A 7,393-nucleotide genomic window follows, 5' to 3' on the forward strand; every position below is an offset into this window, starting at 1 on the left:
GGCTGTGACCGGGAGTGCAGGAGGAGAAGGAGGCCGCCAGGGGGCGCCATCACCGAGCACACAATGTATACATCATCTACTGTATACATTATCTATATATACAGTATGCATCTTCTATCTATACTGTATACACTATCTATATATACTGTACACTATCTATCTATACTGTATACTATCTATACTGTATACACTATCTATATATACTGTATACACTAACTATATATAATGTATACATCTTTTGTTTATACTGTACACTATCTATCTATCTATCCTGTACACTATCTATATATACACTATACATCTTCTATCTATATATACACTATACATCTTCCATCTATACTGTATACACTATCTATATATACAGTATACATCATCTACCTATACCGTATACACTATATATACTGTATATATTATCTATCTATACAGTATACATCATCTTCCTATACTGTATACCTCATCCTGGAGGAAGCAGACTACACAATATATACATCATCACTAAATATACTGTATACATCACCTTGGATGTTTGCATACATTGGGGCACTTACCCTGTACCCAAAGTGCATTGTCCGACTATAATTCTGCGTGTGGCGATTGCTGCATGTGTCGCTTCCCCGCTCAGGTCCGCCAGAGTTCACCTTCTTCTTCCTGGTGCATGTAAGTGCTTGGATTTGCGACACAATTTGAAAGTTAAATCCTGCGCTCAGTCCGAATCAGTCGGATCGTATGACGGCCGCCCCCTAACTTGATTCGCATGGAAGCAGCACAGCTTCTCCACAAAAAGGGTCATACACAACACAATTGCAAAGCACCCGCTAATTAAATACCTGTCCAAGCCGTTTTAGCCACCCAAAAAAGTGAACAGTCCGACAACAGTGCAGTCCGACCCTTGGTAAATGAGCCCCTTGATATAATGTATACTTCATCCTGAATGTCTATATGCTGTAAACAGATCATATAAAGCGCCTTACAAAATTATTGAACTTTTCTACCACAATTCAGGCTTCAAACATAAAGATATAAAATTGTAATTTTTTGGGTGAAGAATCAACAAGTTGGGACACAATTGTGAAGTGGAACGAAATTTATTGAATATTCTAAACTTTTGTAAGACATTTACAAAACGCTTGCAAGCATGAAGTTACCTTTTGTCGTGCTTCCACTATAGTAAATATATATATAAAACATTGCAGTCTTTGTCGTGTTATTTTTTTTTGTGTTATTTTTTTTACATTATAACAATAGTAAAAGAATGACAAAAGGGAACCCTCAATGCATAACCAAAAGTGTTGATGCCGCTAGTCTACCCTCCCCCCTATCACAGCACATTACAAATTACCATTGTAAGGCATATGACATATCAATGTTACGCACATTAGGATTAGGTTAGTCAGTGATGGCACAAATCAGACACATGTAGCATCACACAAGTGGCATCTACACAAGTGGCATCTACAGGTAATGATCTGCTTCTCTGGATGCAGAACATTTTGGCTTTTCCCGGCTAAATATTGCTTCCCCATGACACCACAACTGACCACACTGTGCACCTAAATAATGCTTCCCCCTCACACCACAACTGACCACACTGTGCTCCTAAATAATGCTTCCCCCTCACACCACAACTGACCACACTGTGCACCTAAATAATGCTTCCCCCTCACACCACAACTGACCACACTGTGCTCCTAAATAATGCTTCCCCTCACACCACATTGGACCACACTGTGCTCCTAAATAATGCTTCCCCATCACACCACAACTGACCACACTGTGCTCCTAAATAATGCTTCCCCCTCACACAACTGACCAAACTGTGCTCCTAAATAATGCTTCCCCCTCACACAACAACTGACCACACTGTGCTCCTAAATAATGCTTCCCCCTCACACCACAGCTGACCCCACTGTGTTCCTAAATAATGCTTCCCCCTCACACCACAACTGACCACACTGTGCTCCTAAATAATGCTTCCCCCTCACACCACAGCTGACCACACTGTGCGCCTAAATAATGCTTCCCCCTCACACAACTGACCAAACTGTGCTCCTAAATAATGCTTCCCCCTCACACCACAACTGACCGAACTGTGCTCCTAAATAATGCTTCCCCCTCACACCACAACTGACCACACTGTGCTCCTAAATAATGCTCCCCCCTTACACCACAACTGACCACACTGTACTCCCAAATAATGCTTCCCTCTCACACCACAACTGACCACACTGTGCTCCTAAATAATGCTTCCCCCTCAGACCACAACTGACCACACTGTGCACCTAAATAATGCTTCCCCCTCACACCACAACTGACCACACTGTGCTCCTAAATAATGCTTCCCCTCACACCACATTGGACCACACTGTGCTCCTAAATAATGCTTCCCCATCACACCACAACTCAACAAACTGTGCTCCTAAATAATGCTTCCCCCTCACACAACAACTGACCACACTGTGCTCCTAAATAATGCTTCACCCTCACACCACAGCTGACCTCACTATGTTCCTAAATAATGCTTCCCCCTCACACCACAACTGACCACACTGTGCTCCTAAATAATGCTTCCCCCTCACACCACAACTGACCACACTGTGCTCCTAAATAATGCTTTCCCCTCACACAACTGACCAAACTGTGCTCCTAAATAATGCTTCCCCCTCACACCACAACTGACCGAACTGTGCTCCTAAATAATGCTTCCCCCTCACACCACAACTGACCACACTGTGCTCCTAAATAATGCTTCCCCCTTACACCACAACTGACCACACTGTGCTCCTAAATAATGCTTCCCCCTTACACCACAACTGACCACACTGTGCTCCTAAATAATGCTTCCCCTCACATCACAATGGACCACACTGTGCTCCTAAATAATGCTTCCCCATCACACCACAACTCACCAAACTGTGCTCCTAAATAATGCTTTCCCCTCACACCACAACTGACCACATTGTGCTCCTAAATAATGCTTCCCCCTCACACCACAACTGACCACACTGTGCTCCTAAATAATGCTTCCCCCTCACACCACAACTGGCCCCACTGTGCTCCCCACAACCACACCTTACACAGCTGCATTCGCCAAGGTATGAAAAAGTTATTAGCGTCAGAATATTGCAAAATTTTTAAAAATTCATACAAAAAGGTTTTACATTTTTCAATTTAAACAGTATTCGCACTGTCCTAAAGAATAAAGGGGAGGTGTCATTTGGAGCGCACAATGACAGACGTAAAAGCGCAGCACACAAAAATGGCCCAATGCAAATTTTCTGCAAATTTTCAGTTCACTGCTTTTCAGTACAAGGCCTGGAAAATTACATCCTGCCACTAGGAAGTACAACCTGTTACTCTTGCTCTTATAAAGCTCCGTACACGGAAAAAAAAAAAGTTTTTACGTTTTTAGAGAAGGGGAATAAAAATTAAAACTCAAAATCAATTAACTCTCCCCAATATAAGATATAAAACTATACTGAATTGTATATACATGTACTATATATATACTGTATATCTTAGTATTTCCCCTCAATGTACTAGGTTTTCTAAAAAGCCCCCGCAATAAATTAACCCCCCCCACCCCCCACACCACAATAATCAAAATTACACTGCATTGTGTATACATATACTATATATATGTACATATATTATATGTATATACAACAGTATTGTCACGCACGGGGGTGTGGGAGAGTCTCTTGAGGCTAAAGTCTGTGGACTCCCTCGACCACCGCAGGGGATCATGGTACTAGCCGCAACCCGGGACCAGAGTCTAAGTGGCCCCTGGTCTTCACCAGAGCCTGCCGCAAAGCGGGATGGTCTTGCTGCAGCGGGGAAACACCAGGTCGCTCCAAGGGTGCGACTAGGCCCACGGTGGCAGCCAAGGTAGAGACACAAGGAAGGCAGGACCGCCACAGGCACACAGGACCGCCACAGGCACACAGGACCGCCAGAGGAACACAGGACCGCTACAGGCACACAGGACTGCCAGAGGAACACAGGACCGCCACAGGCACACAGGACCGCCAGAGGAGCACAGGACCGCCACAGGCACACAGGTCCGCCACAGGCACACAGGACCGCCAGAGGAACACAGGACCGCCAGAGGAACACCAGGCCCGCCACAGGCACACAGGACCACCAGAGGAACACAGGACCGCCACGGGCACACAGGACCGCCAGAGGAACATAGGACCGCCACAGGCACACAGGACCGCCAGAGGAACATAGGACCGCCACAGGCACACAGGACCGCCACAGGCACACAGGACCGCCACAGGCACACAGGACCGCCAGAGGAGCACAGGACCGCCACAGGCACACAGGTCCGCCACAGGCACACAGGACCGCCAGAGGAACACAGGACCGCCAGAGGAACACCAGGCCCGCCACAGGCACACAGGACCGCCAGAGGAACACAGGACCGCCACGGGCACACAGGACCGCCAGAGGAACATAGGACCGCCACAGGCACACAGGACCGCCAGAGGAACATAGGACCGCCACAGGCACACAGGACCGCCACAGGCACACAGGACCGCCACAGGCACACAGGCCCGCCAGAGGAACATAGGACCGCCACAGGCACACAGGACCGCCAGAGGAACACAGGACCACCACAGGCACACAGGTCCGCCACAGGCACACAGGACCGCCAGAGGAACATAGGACCGCCACAGGCACACAGGACCGCCAGAGGAACATAGGACCGCCACAGGCACACAGGCCCGCCAGAGGAACACAGGACCGCCACAGGCACACAGGACCACCAGAGGAACATAGGACCGCCACAGGCACACAGGACCGCCAGAGGAACATAGGACCGCCACAGGCACACAGGACCGCCAGAGGAACACAGGACCACCACAGGCACACAGGACCGCCAGAGGAACACAGGACCGCCACAGGCACACAGGAATGCCACAGGCACACAGGACTGCCACAGGCATACAGGAACGCCACAGGAACACAGGACCGCCACAGGCACACAGGAACGCCACAGGCACACAGAAACGCCACAGGAACACGGGAAACACAGAGGCGTCTGGAAACAAACAGGAACACGGAGGCGTCTGGAAACACTCAGGAGGCTTTAACTTCAGTAGAATGACTTGAAGATCCGTCAGGGGATGCTGGGAGCCGCCGGATTATGTAGCAGAGCCGGGAATGCCAGCGCCAATTAGGAGGACGCTGGCCCTTTAAAGGGGTTTCCCATCAGGGCATTTACATTTAGTTAAATTCATTTACCATATGTAAACATTTCTTCAATTGGATGTTAAAAAAAATGTTTTCTCATATGTGCCAGTGTAGTGCCAAATGTAATCTGCCCAAATTATTCCACCGGAGACAAACACCCCAAAAATCATTTTGTGGCTTATTCCAGGTATGGCAATACCCCATATGTGGAAATAATCTGCAGGATGAAGACACGACAGGGGGAAAAAGGGAATAACTGGCATTTGGAGCACAGACATTTTACATATTTTTTTTTCTTTTTGGCATCATGAAGCATTTGTAGATGCCAATAGGGACCAGTACAGTAAAAACCTCTGAGAACTGACCATATTTTGAAAACTACACCCCTCCATGAATTCTTCTAGGGGTGTAGTAAGCATTTTTACCCCACAGGTGATCCTGACTTAAAGGACATCTACCACCAGGATGAAGGACGGCATGCAAATGAGCCTGAGGGGCACCATTAACACCTATGGAGCCTAGTCCTGGTTTTTCTGGGCAGGTCTCACAGTGATAAATGGTGTCCTTCCGAATGCCTCTTTTGGAGCACACCCTGCACCTCTTCTGTGTCCTTCCCTTCTTGGGGAACTTCTCCTGGAAAGTGCTGCCCTGGAACAATTTGTGTTGTGGCCTCGCTTCCAGAAGTGCTGGAACCCTCCCCCCTTCCTGGTCTCCAAAAAGAAAATACTTAAATAGCAACTGTCACCCTAAAAAAATGCTCTAGGAGCAGTATTAGCAGAGTTACAGTGTTGGCTATATTGGAACCCTCCGATAAAGCTAGTGCACACTGCAGCCCCATAGCCTCAGAACGCTGGACCAAGCTCACAGTAGTGATGGGTCGTTTCCGAACGACATAGAGCCGTCTCATTCGCATGAACAACGTGAGCCGGTTTAACTCAGTGAGCCGATGACTCACTAAACCCCGCCATCAAATGGGGTGCCACGCCCCCTTTAACCCGATAAAATCAGGTTAACAGTGGTGTGGGGTGACTGACTGGCCTGTGGCTCCCTATTATGTATTTAAAAGGGAGCTGTTCAGTAGCCAGAAGAGCTGGCTCTTCTTAATGAGCAGAGCCTAATGAGCCAGCTCACTAAGAAGAGACGGAATTCCCATCACTAGCTCACAGGGGTCTGAAGTATTCATAAGGGGGCGTTCGGAGGCGCTGCCTCTCCCCTGGACCGCCCCTCCCATGCCATAGGCCTGCAGCGACTGCCAGCGAGTAGTATATATTACGATGAAGAGCTGCTTGTGGTATAGTCTGGCCACGAGGATCAGGCGTCCATCAGTCTCATCCCGTGGTTAGAAGTATATTGAAACGGCAAGTCAAGGAATATTCCACATCAGTAGCGCATCTTCATACGGTCCTCGGCTTTTTATTTTGACAAATGAAATAAATCATAAACTACGGGTTTCGGCGCTGAACTAGCGCCTTCATCAGGCTCAGAATAACATAGGACAATACATAGTGAACATGATACAGACTTCAGACGCGTAAGCATGATGTGATAGGATGACGTAGCTGTCATTCAGCACTGTCCCGAAAGATATCGGAGGCAAAGGGTGCGCCGAGTTTAATTGGTATATCATTCAATAGTAAAATGAAATAAAATTTTATGGCAATATGTTTAGTTAAAAATAAACAGCATGTTTAAGAGATAAGTAATTCCATATTTAATAAAAAACATTGATGTTTTTGGTGATCGTGATTACAAGAGATAATGGATGAAAAAATGGCGGCGGGTCGGAATGGTGTTTTTCGTTAACTGTCTTAGAGTAGTAACTGGATTAGTGTGGTAAGTATCAGGAGTGTCTGCGCGGTATAATGAAAGGGAATCACAGGCTTTATAGTTGCTTAGTAACTATCAGCTTCATACCGGCCTGTACGGAAGCCAAGAGTGGCCAAAAAAGATTTCCTGTCATATATCCGAATACTTTGGGTTGTATTCTTTCCACGGATTTTGTTCTGGCTAACATGGACATCGGAGGAATTGTCAGGAGAAATCGCGATCCAAACAATCAGACCCATGTTAAGGACACAGACGACCATGCAGGCTTAATCCATGGAGATATCCTTTCGGGGTCGGTGCACAGATGGCGTGTCGATTGGGTCTGATTGTTTGAGTCGCGATTTCTCCTGACAATTCCTCCGATGTCCAT

The sequence above is a fragment of the Engystomops pustulosus genome, chromosome 10, assembly GCF_040894005.1.
Source record: "Engystomops pustulosus chromosome 10, aEngPut4.maternal, whole genome shotgun sequence".
Classification (NCBI taxonomy): domain Eukaryota; kingdom Metazoa; phylum Chordata; class Amphibia; order Anura; family Leptodactylidae; genus Engystomops; species Engystomops pustulosus.